This window comes from Cetorhinus maximus, chromosome 19 (assembly GCF_964194155.1).
Source record: "Cetorhinus maximus chromosome 19, sCetMax3.hap1.1, whole genome shotgun sequence".
Lineage (NCBI taxonomy): Eukaryota > Metazoa > Chordata > Chondrichthyes > Lamniformes > Cetorhinidae > Cetorhinus > Cetorhinus maximus.
This window is the reverse complement of record NC_135897.1, coordinates 88,334,082-88,356,851: the sequence shown is the minus strand read 5'-3', so window position 1 is coordinate 88,356,851 and position 22,770 is coordinate 88,334,082.

The following is a 22,770-nucleotide window of genomic DNA, read 5'->3' as shown; positions in this document are numbered from 1 at the left end:
TTCAGAAGAATGAGGGGGAATCTCATAGAAACCTATAAAATTCTAACAGGACTAGACAGGGTCAATGCAGGAAGGATGTTCCCAATGATGGGGGAGTCCAGAACCAGGGGTCACAGTCTGAGGATACGGGGTAGATCATTTAGGACTGAGATGAGGAGAAATTTCTTCACCCAGAGAGTGGTGAGCCTGTGGAATTCATTACCACAGAAAGTAGTTGAGACTAAAACATTGTATGTTTTCAAGAGGGAGTTAGATATAGCTCTCGGGGCGAAAGGGGTCAAAGGGAATGGGGAGAAAGCGGGAGCAGGCAATTGAGTTGGATGATCAGCCATGATAATAATAATGAATGGCGGAGCAGGCTCGCAGGGCCGAATGGCCTACTCCTGCTCCTAGTTTCTATGTTTCTATGCTTCTATTAGCATTCTGGCGAAGTGTCCTGAAGAGTGCAGGACAAAAAGCTTTGACATGACTGTTTTTTCAGCAATACTGAGGAATAATTGTTGGCCAGGGCACCAAAGAGAACTCCACCTCCCTTCTTCAAAACGATGCCATGGATGATTCATGTCCACCTCAGAGGGCTTCAGTTTATTGTCTCATCCAAAAGGTAGCACCTCTAACAGCGAGGGCATCTGAGTCTTGATATAACATAATGAAAAAGAAATGGGAGATCCTGACAAATTGGAAATAAAGACGCAGATAACTTATACATGCTGAAGATGAGAGAAACCATTGAGCAGGGCGCAATCCCATTGTCCCACAGTAAGGGCCTGTGAGTTTAATGGTCTGGCAGAAACTATTGACAAGGGATGCAGCTATTTGTGAACACAGGCTAATCCTGTCAGATAAAGATTGCTCAGTATTGCAACATCAGCCTGGGTATTGTGCTCACGGCCTGAAGTGGGACTTGAACTTACAACTTTTTGGCTCTGAGGCAAGAATGCTGCCAACTGAGCCATGGCTGATACTCTCAATTTAATACTCAGCATGTCAGAATGGCAATTAACAACATTGAACTACATATTGCAGGATGTCAAAACATATGATCCTGGTGTGAAACTCTATAAAACTGCGGTCAGAAAAGCATGTTCTGCCTGTGCTGTTCCAAATTCCTTACTAAGCAACTTTTCAGCCCACTCTTTTATGAAGTCTGCTGGCTGTTGTTATTTATCCAATGTCAGATTTTGTTCAGCAATTTTTATCTGGCAGAATTAGGCTATGTTCACAAATAGCTCCATCCCTCATTAATAGTTTCTGCCAAACCATTAAACTCACGGGTCTTTACTGTGGAAGAATGAGATTGTGCCCTGCTCGATTCTCTCATCTTCAGAATGTGTAAGTTATCTGCGTCTTTATTTCCAGTTTGCCAGGATCTCTCATTTCTTTTTCATTATGTCATGTCAAGTCTCAGATGCTCTCACTGCCCACTGAGTTACAATGTCAAACACATTGAAACAGAAACGTCCCCTTTGCTGCTACCAAATAACTTGTTCATCATGCTGACCCAGTGGCACTGTGTGACAGGACAGGTACAAACAAATTCAGAAGTGAATTGATGACATCCTGTCACCTACTTCACCTTCGGCAGCTCTGCTGCCTGACTGCTGAGGTTTTCCAGCATTTTTTTGTTTTTTTCTAAGAGTGTGTACTTGTTTGCCAACTAGTCACCCAATATTATTACATAACTGGCCCAGAAATGTCTTCTCTTTGTATTCTCTTTGCTCTCTGGGAAAATGCCTGACATCTGAACATAAGAATAACATGGACTTTGTGGTAAATGGTGATTGAACAGTGCTCGCCATTCATTACACTTACATAGGGTTATAGAATCATAGTGATTACAGCACTGCATGAGGTCATTTGGCCCATTGTGTCTGTGCTAGCTCTCTGCAAGAGCAATTAACCTATTGCCAATGCCTCACCTCATTCCAGTAGTCCTGCAATTTCTTCCTCTTCAGGTAGTGATCAAATTCCCTTTTGAAAGCCTCAATTCAAACTGCCTCCACCACAGTCTCAGGCCGTGCATTCCAGGTCCTAACCAGTCATTGAGCTAAAAAGATCTTCCTCGTGTCACCATTGCTTCTTTTGCCAATCACCTTAAATTGACGTCCTCTTCACTTGCCCAAAGACTTCAGGCTTTTGCATGGAAACGTGCAGCTATTAGAAATACAAAACAACACCCTACCCACTTTACGGGCGATCTGGGGCGTGTGTGAACAGGGCAAGAAATGGTGCGTCTCCTTAATCAATACAACTAGAAAATCTTTACTGAGACACAGTCTAAACCAGGAAGAGTAAATTAGGACATCTAATTCAATGTACCTCGTGTAGAGGAAGTGAAATAAAGGGAGGGAAAAAAATGTAGCAGGCCCTCTGACAACAGGTGGCAGTGATGGAGGAGAGCACCGAGCAGGGAACTGGTTGGTCCTTTGGGCCCCTCCCTGCAGGGAGCAGGGTCTTTGACAATCTGAGGGGAGGAGCCTGATGCCATGAGGCAAATGAGAAACTAGCAAGGATGAATTCAGGACTTGCGAGTGGCAGTGTGGCGGGGGCCTAGGGATGCTGAAAGCCCCTGCGGGTGGCTAAGGACCTAGGAAGGGAAATTGGAGACCTAGTCTGTCCAACTGGCAGCACTCCTGAGTCTGAGGAGCCTCATGCAGCAGAGGGGAGCAGGACTGCAGGCAGGAGCTGGGCAGCAGAACACGCCTGGTGAGTCACTGCATTGAGGCACTGAGGCCCTGAATAGGCAGAGATCTGGAGTATTGGCAGTGAATATTCTCTGTAAATGTTTTTTTCTCGGAGTTACACTTTCCCTTGAAAGTTTATACAATTTTGATACCAGTGGAATCTTGTTTTTTTAATCTCCGTGAAACCCATGTGCTTAAATCATACATTACAGAAAATGAGTTTAGGAGAGAAAAATGAAAGACAGAAAGAAAAAGCAGAAATGTTTATAATAATTTTTTAATTGTTTAAGATCTCCAAGAATAATTAAACTCTGAATGAATAAGAAAGATTCCATGCTTTTAAGGTAAATTTTCAATGCCAGAGATGTTGTCTGACAATAACAGAACTTACCACATCATTTATACTTGAATGGGCCAGCCCTAACTTCCCTTGCATAGTTAGTGGGTATCTAGTGTATAAATGCAGCACTTGCATGCCATTCCATATATTTGCATGTGGAGCCCTCTAAACGAGATACTGTTAGAGCAAAAATTTTGGAGAAGCAGTCATGCGTTTGCTGTCCCATTTACTACTTAATAATGGTGAGCATTGATAGTCTTATTGTTATTTCCATTGCAAAAATCAGGCCAGTATGACTAAAGTCAGGAGCTCAATAGAATGGAACATTTGATCTGCATCTCTCCACTTTGGAGACACTGCACACTCTGGTCTTCTGACCAAATGGACACAAAATTTAAACATTTTTACCTTACTGAAATTCATTTATAATGTTCCAGAGTTTATCTAATATATTTCTGGTGAACAAATTGTACTTACTTGGCATACCAGTTCCTGTCTTGATTGCTCCATTGCCCATTACAGAAACATTTTGTATCATTCGTCCCTGAGTTGGGACCAACTGTGATTGGGCAGTGCTTGTAATGTTCAATAGATTGCAAGTCTTCACAATAAAACAACTGTGGTCCTATGTTTCTTGATCTCTCCCAAATGTTGCCAAGAGAAATCACAACTAATAAGTTTGCTATGTAAGAACATAAGAAATAGGAGGAGCAGTAACTGATACGATCCCTTGAGTTTGCTTTGCCATTCAATAGATCATGGCTGATTTACTTCAATACTACTTTCCCTGCACCCCAACCACATCCCCATCCCCATTTCATATTAATCCCTTATTGTCCAAAAAAACTGCTGCATTTTAGAAGTAAATAGGAATAATTTATACCTATCTAGTGTCATTCACAACCTCAAAGCATCCCAAAGCATATTACAGACAATGGGGTCCTTTTTTGAAGTGCTATTGTCATGTAGGAAACAGGGCAGCCACTTTCACACCACAAGATCCTGCAGGCAGCAATGAGATAACATTCAGAGAGTCTGTTTTTAGTGATGTTGTCTGAGGGATAAATATTCGCTAGGACACTAGGAAAAATTCCCCTGCCCTTCTTTGAAATAAAGCCACAATGTCTACCTGAAAATGAAGATAATTTGTTTTGTGATATTGTTTCTAAAATTCTGACTTTAGGATATATAAGAACTATTCTATAGTATCCTGAAATCGCACACCACCATTTGAAAAAAAAGTAGTTTTTCTTAAAGATACATTAAGCTTAATTTTTATTGGATTTTTATTTCTCTCTTTAAAACTCTGACATCCGGTTAGGCTCTTCTATCAGAGGTTTCTATGTTGAATGGGTTGGACTTAGAGTTAATTCTCATTTAGGGGAAAGTATGTGTTTGGCATGAAATATGGAATTCATAGAATCGTATGTACAGCACAGAAGGAGGCTATTCATCCCATTGAATCAATGCCAGCTCTTTCATAGAGCAACCCAGTCAGCCCTACCTCCTCTGTTCCTTCCCCATATCTCTGCAAACTTTTCTCTTTCAAGTATTTGTTTCCACCACACTCTCGGGCAGGACATTCCACATCTTAACTATTCACCCCATGAAAAATTTTTCTTCATGTTGTTTCTGGGTCTTTCACCAATCACTTTGAATGTGTGTCCTCTGGTTATTGGCACTTTAGTCATTAGAAGCAGTTTTTCTTTATTTACTTTATCTAAACCCATCTTGATTTTAAACACCTCTATCAAATCACCAATTAGCCTTCTCTGCACTAAGGAGGACATCTGCAGCGTGTCCACATATCTGTGAACCTTCATCAGCCTGGAACCATTCTAGTCCACCTTTTATGTAGTCACTCCAAAACATTCACATCCTTCCTAAATTGTGACAACCAGAATTGGCTACAATGTTCCAGCTGAGGCCAAACTCGGATGAAGCCACAGGATGAAAGGAGATGTTTGTAAATTCTGAAATCAATAGCAGAATTTCATTAGATTGTTTGGTATAGAAATCATATTCGAACCTATTATAGCAAAACCAACCGAAGTGGTGCCATTGTTTGGAATGTTATGGCTAAATGCTGAAACGAAAGGGATTCGTTGTCCATTCATCGGTTGTAGGATGTGAAAATAAAATGATTTGCCAGCTCCTGCTCCAAATACTTAAAATTGCAATAATATAAAAGCAAAATACTGCAGATGCTGGAAATCTGAAACAAAAATAGCTGGAAAAACTCAGCAGGTCTGACAGCTTCTGTGAAGAGGAAGACATAGTTAATGTTTCAAGTCCGTATGACTCTTCATCAGAACTAAAGAGAAATAGAAATGAAGTGAAATATAAGCTGGTTGAGGGGGGTGGGACAGGTAGAGCTGGATAGAGGGCCAGTGATAGGTGGAGGCAAAGGAGAGATTACCAAAGCTATCATAGACAAAAGGTCAAAGGGGTGTTGACAGTGGTGATATTAGCTAAAGGATGAGCTAATGATGACATTAAGGGTAGAGAGCAGGATGAGCAAGTGACAGATGGCCCTCGTGGGGGTGGGGTGGGGGAAGGGATCGAAATAAGCTAAAAGGTGGAGATAAAACAATGGATGGAAATAAATTTAAAAATAATAATAGAAGAAAAATACATTAAAAAACTATAATAATTATTAGAAAAAAGGGGATCAAAAAGTGGGTGGGGATGGTGGAAAGAGTTCATGATCTGAAGTTGTTGAACTCAATGTTAAGCCTGCAAGGCTGTAAAGTGTCTAATTGGAAGATGAGGTGCTGTTCCTCCAGTTTGTGTTGAGCTTCACTGAAACAATGCAGCAGGTCAAGGATGGACATGTGGGCATGAGAGCAGGGTGGAGTGTTGAAATGGCAAGCGACAGGGAGGTCTGGGTAATGCTTGCGGACAGACCGAAGGTGTTCCACAAAGCGGTCACCCAGTTTGCGTTTGGTCTCTCCAATGTAGAGGAGACCACATTGGGAGCAGCGAATGCAATAGACTAAATTGAGAGAAGTGCAAGTGAAATGCTGCTTCACTTGAAAGGAGCGTTTGGGCCCTTGGACGGTGAGGAGAGGGGAAGTGAAGGGGCAGGTGTTGCACCTTCTGTGGTTGCATGGGAAGGTGCCGTGGGAGGGGGTTGAGGTGTAGGGGGTGATGGAGGAGTGGACCAGGGTGTCCCGGAGGGAACGGTCCCTATGAATGTCGACAGTGGGGGGTGAAGGGAAGATGTGTTTGGTGGTGGCATCATGCTGGAGTTGGCGGAAATGGTGGAGGATGTTCCTTTGAATGCGGAGGCTGGTGGGGTGATAAGTGAGGACAAGGGGGACCCTATCATGTTTCTGGGAGGGAGGAGAAGGCGTGAGGGCGGATGCGCGGGAGATGGGCCAGACACGGTTGAGGGCCCTGTCAATGACCGTTTATATTCATGTTGCCTTTCCTCATTCTTCTGACCAAAATGTTTCACTTGCTCCTCCACATTAAATTTCAACCAGTCTGTCCAGGTCCCTCATGACCGCTCCTATTGTTCTGCTCACTAACTGAAAGCAAACCTTTCCTTGGCATTTCTTCAAAAGGCAGCAATTATCCAGGTTTTAATTTTTCTTGGAAACAATGTTCATTATATTTAACTTTTAACTTCAAGCAGCAGAGGCTAAGGAGGAAAATTCAATAAAGCCCATTTTCGGGTGTGATGCACAGTTACCCCACACCCAGTCCTGTTGAGGCAAGCAACACACAAACTTTGTGCTGCCAATGCATCAACATGATTATAGCCTGCAACCCAGTATTGTTTGTACCGCGCTGCTAACTGGCTGCATGTTCAGCGGGAGGCCCAGCAGCGTGTGCGGCTAGCATGATGTACAGCTAGCCTGCAACTCTTAAAGGCAGCCTGCCCTTCTTAAAGGGAAGATACATTCATAGAAACATAGAAACTAAGAGCAGGAGTAGGCCATTCAGCCCTTCGAGCCTGCTCCGCCATTCATTATGATCATGGCTGATCATCCAACTCAATAGCCTGCTCCCGCTTTCTCCCCATATCCTTTGATCCCTTTTGCCCCAAGAGCTATATCTAACTCCCTCTTGAAAACATAAAATGTTTTGGTCGCAACTACTTTCTTTGGTATTGAATTCCATAGGCTCACCACTCTCTGAGTGAAGAAATTTCTCTTGACCTCAGTCCAAAATGGTCTACCCCATATCCTCAGACTGTGACTCCTGGTTCTGGACTCCCCCACCATCGGGAACATCCTTCCTGCATCTACCCTGTCTAGTCCTGTTAGAATTTTATAGGTTTCTTTGAGATCCCCCCTCATCCTTCTGAACTCCAACGAACATAATCCTAATCAATTCAATCTCTCCACATACGTTAGTCCCGCCATCCCAGGAATCAGTCAGGAAAACCTTCGCTGCACTCCCTCTATAGCAAGTACATCCTTCCTCAGATAAGGAGACCAAAACTGCACTCAATATTCCAGGTGTGGTCTCACCAAGGCCCTGTACAATTGCAGCAAGACATCTCTGTTCCTGTACTCGAATCCTCTGGCTATGAAGGCCAACATACCATTTGCCTTCTTTACCGCCTGCTGCACCTGCATGCTTACCTTCAGCAAATGGTGTACAAGGACACCCAGGTCTCGTTGCGCATTCCCCTCTTTCAATTTATAGCCATTCAGATAATAATCTGCCTTCCTGTTTTTGTTACCAAAATGGATAACCTTACATTTATCCACATTATACTGCATCTGCCATGCATTTGCCCACTCTCTCAGCTTGTCCAATCACACTGAAGCATCTCTGCATCCTCCTCACAGCTCACCCTCCCACCCAGCTTTGTGCCATCTGCAAATTTGGAGATATTACATTTAATTCCCTCATCTAAACCATTAATATATATTGTGAATAACTGGGGTCCCAGCACCGATCCCTGCGGTACCCCACTAGTCACTGCCTGCCATTCGGAAAAAGACCCGTTTATTCCTACTCTTTGTTTCCTGTCTGCCAACCAGTTTTCTATCCATCTCAATACAACACCCCCAATCCCGTGCACTTTAATTTTACACGCCAATCTCTTATGTGGGACTTTGTCGAAAGCCTTCTGAAAGTCCAAATAAACCACATCCACTGGCTCCCCCTCATCAACTCTACCAGTTACATCCCCGAAAAATTCCAGTAGATTTGTCAAGCATGATTTCCCTTTCATAAATCCATGCTGACTCTGTCTGATTCTGCCACTGTTTTCCATGTGCTCAGCTATTAAATCTTTTATAATGGACTCTAGAATTTTCCCCACTACCGACGTCAGGCTGACTGGTCTATAATTCCCTGTTTTCTCTCTACCTCCCTTTTTAAATAGTGGGGTTACATTAGCTACCCTCCAATCTGTAGGAACTGTTCCAGAGTCTATAGAATCTCGGAAGATGACGACCAATGCATCCACTATTTCTAGGACCACTTCCTCAAGTACTCTGGGATGTAGATTATCAGGCCCTGGGGACCTATCGACCTTCAATCCCATCAATTTCCCTAACACCATTTCCCTACTAATACTGATTTCTTTCAGTTCCTCCCTCTCACTAAACCCTGTGTTCCCCAACATTTCTGGCATATTCAGGCAATAGCAGCTGCAGGAATAGTCTCAGGAAGGCATATATGGAAGCAAGTAGCCTGGCAGTGGAGTGACAGGCTAGAAAGAGGGTTCCTGAGTTTCTGATGAAGGGCTGGAGACCTTAGTGACAGAGGAGGAGAGAGATGGTGTTTCCACAGCAAGCCAGGGGGCCCTCAAGGCACATCCTCGGAAGGAGATGTTATCAGGCAATTCCCAGAACCTGGCTCTGAGGACCTGGCTGCAGCGATGGAAAAAAGTTCAATGACATCACAATATGTGATTAAGGCCAGTGAGAGTCTTTTCAAATGGCATCTCCCACCCAACGCACCACCAACATTTCATGCTGCTCAATGCACCACAACCTTACCACTCACCCATCATCAATTAGGAAGTGCCTGACATTCAGATGCTAAACCTTACTCTTACACATGAACCAATACGACTAGCATCACAACCGCCTCTTGCTACTTGCTTATATCTCCAGCTATTTGGCCATGGCAGGCATGTTCCTACATTGCTGTACAATCAATGACATTGGGAATGCTATTAGGAATTCTGCTAGCCTGACAAAGCCAAGTACTTCCCCTTGCTTCCCTCTGGTAAGGGTAAAGATGATGAAGCCCTGACTCTTCACAGAGCCTTTTATACTTTCCTGATTCAGCGACGTACAACGAAGTGTGAATTGTTGGAAATGCCATCTGCTCCCACTTGAAAGGATCAACTGGTAGAGATATAGAAGGCCTCGGTGATCTTCATGGCCACTGCCAGCACTGTCCTCGCTCTGCTTTGCGATTTCAGGTCCAGTTGGAGGAGGTGGCATAGTTCCCTTGTGAATCCAAAAACATTTCCTAAATCCTCCAACAACATTTGACACAGTATTTCCACTCACTCTGCCACAGCAAAGGAAAGGCAAAAGTACCCCACCTGGAAGCCCATGTTGAGTGTTTTAAGTAGAACTAGTGAGGGGGTCCCCCATACACCTAAACTCATGTTCAACAGAGAGTGAGAGGGTGTTAACGGACAAAGGGTCAAAATCCTGGAACTCCCTCCCTAACAGCACTGTGGGTGTATCTACACAACATGGACTGCAGAGGTCCAAGAACGCAGCTCACGGCCACCTTCTCAAGGTCAATTAGGGATGGGCATTATATGCTGGTCTAACCAGTGATGCCCACATCCCATGAGTGAATAAATAAATAGAAAATATGTCCATGAGGTCCAAAAGACACTTCAAATCAGCATTAAACACTGCTTGACGTCACAATCCACCCACTCTGCATGTTACCCGTGCTAGTGCCCTTACAACAGGAGATGCGGCATGAGCAATGCCCACGGGAAATGGTACAACCACAATTTTTCAAGCTCCAGGCTTCCATCAGTAGTGCTGCAAAGCCCAATTTTGAGGCCTTGTTTATAAAGCTAAGGTACCGTGTGATTTTTTTCTTCTTAATAGATTTGTGTGTGTGAACCCCCAGACCTCTCTGTTCCTGAACATTGTTTAAATTGTATCATTTAATTTATATTGCCTCTCCTCATTCTTCCCACTAGAACGCATCCATTACACTACATATTAAATTTCATCTGCCAATGTGTCTGCCCATTTCATGAGTCGACCATGTCCCTCCTGAACTGTCCTATTATCCTCCTCGCTAACTGAAATCAAACCTCTCCTTGGCATATCTTCAAATCATCCAGATTTTAATTCTTTGGGAAACCATGTTCATTATGTATAACTTATAACTCCAGGCAGTGAAGACATAATGAGACTTATCTCACAGCCAAGAGACCCCTCTGCTTATTTTCAAGTTTACATTTTTCCATTCTTGTAAGTGTTCAGTTCGCAAAGCGACAGCTCTGCAGATGCAGGCAGTAGATTGATCACTGATATTTCATTTGAAAGTCTTTAGGAAGAAGTACTTGCATTTATGTGGCTTCTATCAAGATCTCAGGACTTCCCAAAATGTTTTAGAACCAATGAAGTACTTTTAAAGTGTAGTTACTGCTATAATGTAGGAAACGCAGTGGTTAAATAGCACACTGCAAGGTTGCACAAATAGCAATGTGATAATGACCAAATTATATGTCTTTAGCAATGTCACCTGTGGGAGAACTCCCCAGCTTGTCAAAAAAGCACCATGGATTCTTTTACGGTTACGTTTATTTGCGCTGAAACACTAGGGGGAGCACTTCCCTCACATGTGCACATACATTACAGTGATAGGAACTTCTCCATGCTCCTCCCTAAAAGTAAGCCTGGAAATGAAGACCAGGATAATGCGACAGAGTAAAAGGGCAAAATGCCAATGAGAAAGTAGCAGAGAAAGTGCCTGCAATAATAATTCGCACCTAGTAATTGGTTCCCTAGGTGCTAAATCCAGATGCCTTCCAATTAATGTGTCAGCTACAACATTTCATAATGGAACAAATCATATCTGCCAAAGAAAACTGCCCAACTTCCTCGTCGAAAAGTTTCTCGCTCGGATAAGTGAGTACAATTTATGACATTAAAAGAAAATCACCATCCAACGTGGGGCTTAAGACCATGACACTGGGATTGAGTCCCATCAACTATCAACTGAGCTAGTTGGGCTGTGTAGGAACTTGATCCATTAAACCTAGGCAGCTCCACAACTCACTGCCTGGACCTTTTCAAGCTGTTGACCTCTGCTGGTCTGAGCAAGAGTCCTTTGTACAAGGTAGCTTTGGCAGTTCTCTGTGGTCTTCAGAGTCTTTAGAGCAACTTTTAAAAAATCCACCGATGCTCCTGCATCAGGAATGGTTGTGCATGTGCCGGCAGCAGCAGGGTGGTCTGAGTGTGCATGTGTAGCCATTCTTGATACCTTTCCAGTCGGCGGCAGGAGTTACAGTGTTCTTTTGCATCCACCTGAGAGAGCAGACAGGGGCTCAATTTAACTTCTCACCTGAAAGGCAGTGTTGCATTCCCTCAACCCCAATACTGCACTGGACTAGCAGCCTAGACTTTGCATTCAAGTCTCAGGAACCTTATGAGTTCCACTACCTCCTGACTGAGAAGTGAGAGTGCTATCCATTGAGACATGGATGACCCTCTATGTAATATATCAGTCCAATTGTATATTGACTCAACACCAACAGATGCTGGCTTTGAAGTGGCAATGGGGCTGGGAGGCAGGGGGGACAGAAATGGAACATATCGATTTATTGAGGCCATTAGGCTTAGCTCCCTTGTGTTTTAATACTGCATCAGTAATATTCTTTGACCAAGAGGGCAAAGCTCTTGCACCTGGCCTGGTCAACATTCTTTTGTCATTCGTAATCCGGCTAGACAGGAAAAATGGAATTCACCTCATCACTGTGTGTGAAACTCTGCTGTGTGCAAAATGGTTGCTACATTTGCCAACATAACACCGGATATTCAAACAGACATTGAAGGCAGGTCTGAGAAATGTGATGAGGCATTATACGCATGTCTGCTATTCAGTAACGTCCGACAATTCATTTTCTGCTGAAATTCCACCATAATTTCATGCTACTCCCTGCTGGCCAATAATATAAGTGATTCTGCTTTTCCATGTGTAATGACTTGATGGACCGGACAGGCTTCAACAAGAAAACAGATAAACTTTATTACAGAGAGCTTTTCAGATGCTACATGCTCGATCAGGACTCTCATCAGGAAGACCCCTCCCACCCCCCCACCCCCCAATTGCCCGCACTTAGGTCTTATTGGTCGGAGCCCCTAAGCACATCATGTGACACCTAATAGACAGCAGGAGAGGCTATACCTTCCATTACGACTTTTCCTCCCCTTTTAGTTTTTTACAGTTTCTATTTACAAAGAACATTTGAATATCAAACAACATATATGTATATACAACTTCAGGTGATTAAAGATTAAGTCTTTGAGGTGCACTCCTTATTCGGTTAGACTGGCGTAGCTCTACCACTTGAGTTTCCTCCACAGGATTGACATGATCAGGAACTGCAGCACAAGGTACATCATTAGAAAGCAGCATTTCTGGGTTAGGCAACTTTACAGAGACACCGGGTATGTCTATTTTAGGTTGATTTGTCACTTCAGGGATAGATTGTTTGACATTAATCACATCGTGTTTCTAACAGTGGGCATTGCCTCTTGCTTTGGTGCTGTGCCTCTGGTTTTCACACCATGCCTGGCGGTAGGTTCCCGCCCCACATGAAGGACAGCGCCATGTTGTATGTATTGCAAAGCCTGCGAGTCTCTCGCAGCACTTTCCATGGCGAGGGAAATTTCCAGGGTGCGCTTCAAGTCGATGTCGACCTTGGTGAGTAAACAGTGCTGAATGACATCATCCTGAACTCCACAAACTAATCAGTCCCGCAGCACATCATTTAGTGTATCCCCGAAGTCACAGTGCTCTGTCAACTGCTTCAGCTTCGCGGTTGCGATGGACTCGCCCGCTCCCTAACTGTGGAATTAAATTTAAAATGCTGCATTATTAGGATGGCTTCTGTTGGAAATGCATTTTCACGAGGTCCACTAATTCATTAAAGGACTTAGAATTGGACGCATTCAGGGCCATCGGATTGCGGGTGAGATTGTATGTCTTGCTACCACATACCCTCCAAAGAACTGCTTCCTGTTTTTCCTCCATGGTAATTTTATTTGCTACGAAATAAAAACCAAGGTGCTCTCCATACTGGCTCCAGTCTTCCATCGCCTCATTGTAAGGAACGATTCTGCCGAAGAGTGGCGTGATGGGTGAGTAGTCTTTTCTTTTCTCTTAAGGTTCAATGTAGTCACAATAACCAGGTGAGGTACAGCGTGGGAGCTATTTTACCCTCGACACCAAATGTAATGACTTGACCGACCAGATGGGTTTCAACAAGAAAACAGAAAAACTTTATTACAGAGAGATTTTCAGATGCTACACGCTCGATCAGGACTCTTGCCCATAAGCCCCATACCCCAGATTGCCCGCACTTGGGGCTCATCAGTCGGAACCTCCAAGAACATCATGTCCCCTAGTAGGCAGCTAGAGAGGTTATACCTTCAGTTTCTACACCAGGCAATTGTTTCTCTTTCTGGTTCACACTGAGATTGCTTGAACAAGTGTCACCCTTCAAAACACTTATTTTATTATTTACTCATTCATGGGGTGCGGGCCCCGCTGGCTAGACCAGCATTTATTGCCCATCCCTAATTGCCCTTGAGAAGGTGGCGATGAGCTGCCTTCTTGAACTGCTGCAGTCCCATGTGGTGTAGGCAAACCCACGGTGCTGTTAGGAAGGGAGTTCCAGGATTTTGACCCAGTGACAGTGAAGGAACGGCGATACAGTTCCAAATCAACAATAAAGGGGAATCCCAAAGTCTTCTATAGGCATATAAATAGTAAAAGGGTGGCAAAAGGAGGAGCAGGGGCTATTAGGGACCTAAAAGGGGATTTACACATCAAGGCAGGGGGCATGGCTGAATACTTTGCATCTGTCTTTACCAAGTAAGCAGATGCTACCGAGGCCACGGTGACAGAAGAGGAAACTGTCACTAGAAGGGTTCAAAATTGATAAGGAGGAAGTGTTGGATAAATTGTTGGTACTTAACGTTGACAAGGCACTGGGACCGGATGAAGTGTGTCCAAGGATCTTGAAGGAAGTAAGAGTGGAAATTGCAGAGGCACTGGCCATAATCTTTCAGTCTTCTCTAGACTCAGGGGAGGAGCCAGAGGGCTGGAGAATTGCAAACATTACGCCCTTGTTCAAGAAAGGCTGTAAGGATAAGCCCAGCAATTACAGACCAGTCAGGTTAACTTCAGTGGGTGGGGAGGCTTCTAGAGAAAATTATTCAGGATAGAATTAGTAGTCCCATAGAAAAATGTGAGTTGATTAGGAAGAGCCAGCATGGATTTCTAAACGGGAAATTATGTTTAACTAGCTTGCTGAATTATTTTGAAGAGGTAACAGAGCGGGTTGATGAGGTTCATGTTGTTGATCTGGTGTACATGGACTTTCAAAAGGTATTCGATACAGTGCCACACAACAGATTTGTGAGAAAAGTTATAGTTCATAGAATAAAAGGGACAGTAGCAACGTGGATACACAATTGGCTGAGTAATAGGAAACCGAGAGTAATGGTCAATGGATATTTTTCGGGCAGCAGGAAGGTTTGTAGTCGAGATTCCCATGGGTTGGTATTGGGACCCTTGCTTTTTCTGATATATATTAATGATCTAGATCTGGGTGTGCAGGGGACAATTTCAAAGTTTGCGGATGATACCAAACTTGGAAGCATTGTAACTGTGAGGAGGACAGGATAGAACTTTAAAAGGACATAGACAAGTTGGTGGAATGGGCAAATAGGTGGCAGATGAAGTTCAATGCGGAGAAGTATGAGGTGATTCATTTTGGCAGGAAGAAATAGAGAGATGATATAAAATAAGAAGTAGAATTCTTAAGGGTGTGCAGGAGCAGAGAGAACTGGGTGTATATGTGCTTAGATCATTGAAGGTGGCAGGACAAGTGGAGAGAGCAGTTAATAAAGCGTACAGTATCCTGGGCTTTATTAATAGGGGCATAGAGTACAAGAGCAGGGAGGTTATGCTGAGTTTACATATGATATTAGTTAGATCTCAGCTGGAGTATTGTGTACAGCTCTGGGCGCCACACCTTAGGAAGGATGTGAACACATTTGAGAGAGTGCAGAACAAATTTATAAGAATGGTTCCAAGGGTGAGAAACTTGAGTTATGAAGATAGATTGAAGAGGTTGGGACTGTTCTCCATGGAGATGAGAAGGCCATGAGGAGATTTGATAGAGGTGTTCAAAATCATGAGGGGGCTGGATTTAATAGATAGGAAGAAACTGTTCCTGCTCGCCAAGGGATTGAGAATGAGAGGGCATAGATTTCAAGTTATTTGCAAAAGAAACAAATGTGATGTGAGGAAAATCTTTTTCACAAAGCGAGTGGTTCGAGTCTGGAATGTGCTGTCTGTAAGTATGGTGGAGGCAGGTTCAATCGAGGCATTCAAGAGGGCACTAGATGATTATTTGAATAGAAACAACGTACAAAGGTACAGGGAGAAAACAGGAAAATGGCACTAAGTCATGATGCTCATTTGGAGAGCCGATGCAGGCATGATGGGCCGAATGGCCTCCTTTTGTGCTGTAACAATTCTGTGATTCTGTCAGGATGGTGTGTGGTTTGGAGGGGAACTTGCAGTGATGGTGTTTCCATGCATCTGATGCCCTTGTCCTCCTAGCTGGTAGAGGTTGTGTGCTTGGAAGGTGCTGTTGAAGGAGTCTTGGTGAGATTCTGCATTGCATCTTGTAGATGGTACACACTGCTGTCGCTGTGCACCAGTGGTGGAGGGAGTGAATGTTGAAGGAGGTGGATGGGATGTCAATTAAACGGGCTACGTTGTCCTGGATAGTGTTGAGTTCCTCGAATATTGTTGGAGCTGCACTCATCAAGTGGAGAGTATTCCATCACAATCATGATTTGTTTCTTGTAGATGGTGGACAGGCTTGGGGCAGTCAAGAGGTGAGTTACTCACTGCAGAATTTCCAGTCCCTGACCAGAGTAGCCACAGTATCTGGCTGGGCCAGTTCAGTTTCTTGTCAATGGTAACCCCCAGGATGTTGATAGTTAAGGATTCAGCGATGAGAATGCCAAGGGGAGATGTTTGCTTTCTCTCTTGTTGGAGATGGTCATTGCCTGAAGGGGTGGTAATTAGCTGGGTTGGATATGTCCTGCTTTTTGTGGACAGGACACACCTGGGCAATTTTCAACATTGCCACGTATATGCCAGTGTTGTAGCTGTACTGGAAGAGCTTGGCTAGGGGTGTGGCAAGTTCTGGAGTTCTGGTCTTCAGTACCATTGTTGGAAAATGGTCAAGGCCCAAGCCTTTGCAGTATCCAGTGCCTTTAGCCATTTCTTGATATCACGTGGAGTGAATCAAATTGGCTGAAGACTGGCATCAGTGAAGCTAGGGACCTCCAGAGGAGGTCAAGATGGATAATCCATCCGGCACTTCTGGCTGAAGATGGCTGCAAATGCTTCAGTCTTGTCTGGTCTGCTGGTTGTGGGATAGGTTAGCTATATCTATCACATGTTTCTTGCTCTGTTTGGCATGCAAGTAGTCCTGTGTTGGAGCTTTACCAGGTTGACACCTCATTTTTAGCTATGCCTGGAGCTGCTCCTGGCTTACCCTCCTGCATTCTTCAGCTCAGTCAGCTGGCCAATTGTGCGACAGAGCCACTCTTGGTGATAGACATTGAAGATCCCCACCCAGAGTACATTCTATGTCCTTGCTACTCTGAGTGTTTCTTCCAATTGGTGTTCAACATGAAGGAGTACTGATTCATTAGCTGTGGGGGGATGGTAGGTGGTAATCAACAGAAGGTTTCCTTGCCTATGTTTGGCTTGATGCCATGAGCCTTCAAGAGCTCCGGAGTCAATGTTGAGGACACCCAGGGCAATTCCCTCCTGACTGCGTGGGCTGTGCGGCTGTACCTTTCAAGCTGTCCAAAAGTAAGGGCATCAAACCTTGTCAATCAGATTTCTGCCCTTTGCACTGTGCTTATTTGGCCCTTATCAATATCACAAATTATATCTTATTTGACTGCGACTGTGGAAATCTATGCGTCCATATTGTTCTTGACCTGTCTTCAGCCTTGTCACTGTTGACCATATCATTCTCCTTCAACACATCTTGATCTAACACACTCTCCAAGCAACCCCCTCCATTAATCTATCCCCCACCTCAATCCCCTCTCCTTATCTTTCTCTTCCGACTCTCTGCTTCCTGCCTAAGGCCAGGTGCTACAGACCTATGGGGCTGACATCCAGCTGGCCTCTCCGAAATAATCAGGTCCTGCTGTTAAATTCGACAGGAAAAAGCCACTAAACAGCTACACCGCTGCCTCCTCAACACCCCATAAATATCTGCGCCTATGTCTGTCCAAACGTTAGCTACACTGGCATCTTTGAAATGAGCTTGCACATGTTTATATTTAAATTCACTTTATCGGTCCAAAGCGAAGACTCAGCTCACCTTTTATGCCTTGTTCACCCAAAACGCAGATGCTTTCTGTTCACCTGTAGAACCATGAACATCAGAATAGAGATTTAAATACATAGGTAGCCTGCAACACCTTGATGCACACTGAGAGCAACCCGTAGCAAAAATGGGCAAAGGGGTATGGACTGCAGCTGCATAAGAGTGCAGCTAAAAATTATATAAGTGGAGTGGCATCATAGCCCTAAGTTAGAAGAGGAAGAGAGGAAGAGGAGAGAAGTTTGAGCTCAAGCAGATGTGACCTGCATGCAAAACATCTTTTTATTCTTGATGTTGGTGGTGGCCATATGTTCTGTAGCCCTTCAAGAACTCTGCTTCTCCAAAATTGGCAGCTGTGCCTTCAGCAGCTGAGGCCTTAATCTCTGGGGGTGTTGTAGAGCTGAAGGAAGGTACAGAGATAGTGGAGGGCTTGGAAACAAGGACGAGAATTTTAAAACTGAGACGTTGCTAGACAGGCAACCAAAGTAGGTCAGTGAACAAAGGGTGATGGTACAAAAGTACCATGGTAAGCAACTTACTAGAGGCAAACTCAGTGCCATGCGTGACAGGGTAAACTTTTGATAATGGCTTCATTGGAAAATGCAAATTAATGGTTAGCTGTTGAATTATTGACAAAGCTCGAAGACTTGAAATGTACTGGAGCCCAAAATGTTCAATGCCACAGCTTTCTAATTAGTTTTTCATCAGCAAGTATCAAAGGCAAAAAGCCTCCCTAAAGTGTACATTTCCATCACTCATCCCACAGTCACTCTAAAATATGTAGCAGAAGAGTAATTGCCTGCATATTTATCCTTCCCTACTTTTGCAGACTGCTATTAGAGGAGTTCCTAATTGCTTTTGAAACATAAGAAGACACTAACATTTTGTACAAAAATGCATAAGTGATCCAGTGTGTTCCTGTCACTTAATTATGGTTTATGTGCTGCTAAGCTCATATGCTTTTATAATTTATTTGTTTTTAATTAAGTGTTGGATATCTGCCAAAGCAGGAATTAGAAATTTATTGAGCTACTCAATGAATGCCAAGTAGAGAAGTGGGATTATGTTTTAAAATTCTGCACATGGAAAAGCGTATTCAAAGACTTTTTTTGTATCAAATACTAATTAGCCTGAGCTCTATGATGGTTTATTTAGTAAAAGCAAGGAGTTGGATAGAACTGAAGTCTACACAACAAGTAAGGTCCTATACACAACAAAAACAAAAATAAAAATACCTGGAAAAACTCAGCAGGTCTGACAGCATCTGCGGAGAGGAACACAGTTAACGTTTTGAGTCCGTATGACTCTTCAACAGAACTAAGGAAAAATAGAAGAGAGGTGAAATATAAGCTGGTTTAAGGGGGGTGGGACAGGTAGAGCTGGATAGAGGACCAGTGATAGGTGGAACAAAAGGACAAAGAGGTGTTGACGGTGGTGATATTAGCTAAGAAATGTGCTAATAGGTGACATTAAGGGTAGAAAGCAGGACGAGCAAGGTACAGATAGCCCTAGTGGGGGTGGGGTGGGGGGAAGGAATCGAAATAGGCTAAAAGGTGGAGATAAAACAAAGGATGGAAATACATTTAAAAATAATGGAAATAGGTGGGAAAAGAAAAATCTATATAAATTATTGGAAAAAAGGGGGATCGGAAAGGGGGTGGGGATGGAGGAGAGAGTTCATGATCTAAAATTGTTGAACTCAATATTCAGTCCGGAAGGCTGTAAAGTGCCTAGTCGGAAGATGAGGTGCTGTTCCTCCAGTTTGCGTTGAGCTTCACTGGAACAATGCAGCAAGCCAAGGATGGACATGTGGGCATGAGAGCAGGGTGGCGTGCTGAAATGGCAAGCGACAGGGAGGTCTGGGTCATGCTTGCGGGCAGACCGAAGGTGTTCTGCAAAGTGGTCACCCAGTCTGCGTTTGGTCTCTCCAATGTAGAGGAAACCGCATTGGGAGCAGCGAATGCAGTAGACTAAATTGAGGGAAGTGTAAATGAGGAACTGCAGTTAAGGTAGCTGTGGGAGTCGGTAGGCTTGTAATTGATATTGGTGGACAGGCTATCACCAGAAATTGAGACAGAGAGGTCAAGGAAGGGAAGGGAAGTGTCAGAGATGGAGCATGTGAAAATGATGGAGGGGTGGAAATTTGTCCCAATTGTTCCTGTGGTCCGTATTGAGTTAGCTGAACAGGGCCAGAATGGCCATAGGACAACAACAATTGGCCGCAGTGGCCAGTGACTGGCTCACCCATGTCAATATGTAGGCTGGAATATGAAGAGTGACCATTTGGGTGAAACATTGGATTAGGGGAATGAGGCCCAGTTAGCTCTATCTCAAAATGAGCTGGCACTTTGCAAAAGGTAAACATCTACTGGTGAAATATTCAGGGAGTGATCCAGCTCCATTAAACAATTTCTTCTTGTACACATTCAGTGAGAAGTTCAAAAGCATGGGTGGGGGGGGCAATAGTTGCTTGGTGCGCTTTCCAAGGCAGCGCCTCGACCAACCAGTCTTTCTTTATTCTTTTTTTTCAAAAATTGCTTGTTAAGTATAGGATCGATTCTTGTGTGTAAACAAATTCCAATAAAGTATAAAGAGCGGGGGATTCTTCAAGTGTAAAGAGCAGGGGTACTTAATTAAGTAATTAAATAAAATAAGATAGCGATGACAGGATGGGTGATGTGTTGCTGCTGCAGCATGTGGGAGCTGTTGGACACCAAGGCGATCCAGAGCAAACACATCTGTAGTAAATGTTTGCAGCTCGAGGAACTTTGGATCTGAGTTAAGAAGCTGCAGCCTGAGCTGCAGATGTTGTGCCACATCAGGGAGGGGGAAAGTTACCTGGACACTTTGCTCCAGGAGGCGGTCACACCCCTCAGATTAGGTCATTCAAATTTGGTCTGTGATCAGGGGCAGGAGGGTGCGACTGCAGGCGAGGCAGGTGTGGGGACCCAGGGGGTAGCGTTCGAGAAGCCTCGGCCCCTGCAACTGTCCAATGGTTACGAGGGTCTTGCAAGCTGTGTGGACCAGAGCGGGACTGCAGGGAGGATGAACGAATTGACCACAGCAATGGTACAGGGAGCCATTCAAGTGGGGGGAGGAAATTAGAATGTAGTAGTGGTAGGGGACAGTATCATTAGGGGGAAGAGATTCTGTTCTCTGCAGCCATGAGTGTGGGTTCTGAAGGCTGTGTTGCCTGCCCAGTGCCAGGGATAAGGGCATCTCCTCAGGGCTGGAGAGGAACTTGGCGTAGGAGGGGAGGGATCCAGTTGTCGTCGTCCACGTTGGTACCAACGACATTGATAGGACGGGAAAGGAGGTTCTGCTGAAAGAATTTGAATGAACCATGGGCAAATAGGCATAGGGTAAATAAAGTCAAGAAGTTAAATGTGTGGATCAAAGATTGGTGTGGGAGGAATGGATTTTCAGTTCATGGGGCACTGGCACCAGTACTGGGGTAGAAGGGAGCTGTTCCGGTGGGGTGGGCTTCACTTGAACAATGCTGGGACCAGTGTCCTGGCGAATCAAATAACTAGAGCTGTAGAGAGGGCTTTAATCTAAGTGGTCTGGTGGGGGAAGGGGGGGCGGTGGGGGGTTGTAGTGTGGGGTGGTGCTGAGGGTCTTGGAGAGGGGATACTTAGGCTAACAAAGCAAAAGGCACTCCAACACATAAAGAGGAATGGCTACCACTCGCTCAATGTGTACTTTGTCTGTAACCATAAGAACCTTATCATGCAGGTTTGCAGCCGTTATGCAGGAAGAGTCCACGACTCATACATCTCGGGTAGATTGCAGACATCTTCGAGGGGCCATACAGGATCCAGGGCTGGCTCCTTGGTGACAAGGGGCGCCCACAAAGGATGTGGCTGATGATGCCCGTGTGGCGGCCTCAGACTTCTGCAGAGAGAAGGTGCAACGAAGCTCATGCTACTAGTCGAACATTGGTGGAGCACATCATAGTGATCTTAAAGATGTGATATCGATGCCTGGACAGATCTGGTGGATTCTTACGGATCATCATGGCTTGCTGCATGCCGTACAACCCGGCACTGCAAAGGGGGGAGGGACTGGCCAGATGGAGGAGCTGCACGTCCCCCCTGATGAGGAGGACATTAAAGGGGATGAGGGCATTGAGTTGGAGGAAGGTGAGGCTGCAGGGGATGAGGCCATAGCATGGGCCAGATGAGGCAGACGTGCACATGAGGCCTTCATTGCCACCAGATTCCTTGACGAGGATGGCGAGTTGCAGTGAGTGCCCTCTTGGACAAGTGCCCTCCATCACGGGCCAACATGAACACCAGCGTTGCTATTCCTCTCATTTCAACCATACACTTCAATATGAGAGTGAATAATTACACATGGAGTTCACATTGGCCTAATCCTTTGAAAGATGCTGATGCCTTGGGAACATGTGTCCTTGCTGTGATGAGGTGCTAACTGGAGGAGGGAGTCCCAGCATCAGACGTCAGAAGGTGCTGCCTCTTCCAGTGTCTCTCCAGCATCCCAGTCGCAGCGGCAGCCCACAAGAGCCAGGAGCTGCTCCACTATCCTCAGTGGGATTGTAGCTGTATGTCTTCAACCTGACAAAGCTTCTCGAGGAGAACCGTCTCCAGCAATGGGACAACACATTCTGGGTAACACCGATGGTGAAACTGATATGTGACACCTGGGCCAAGGCAGCTGAGGACATTCCGCAGGTGTGCATCTATTCTGAGATAACTCCATCCTCTGTGTCACCTTCTTCTCTATCGCATTAACATCCGGCACTCTCAGTTAGGGATGCTGGCCTGCTTTTATCCTCACCTAACTGTGCATGTGGACCACCTGGGGATGATGATGTTCAACCACTTGCATGCCAGACATTAAAATGCCCCTTCTTTAAGACGCACATTGTGCCCTCCTGGCCAGCCCTGGCCCTTGCGAACTCCAAAATTCTCACACACCATGAAGCCCTCAAGGTGATGAGTCATTGCTAATAAAGAGCAGACTTCAGCTTCAGTACATCCTTGCTGCTATCCCATTGCTCCCCTCAACATTATCTAAAGCTACGAGGTGCACTCCAGAGCATGTTCAAAGGCTCTACTGACCGCCAAAAATCACCATTTAAATCCAACCATCGCCCCTTGATGTTCAATGGC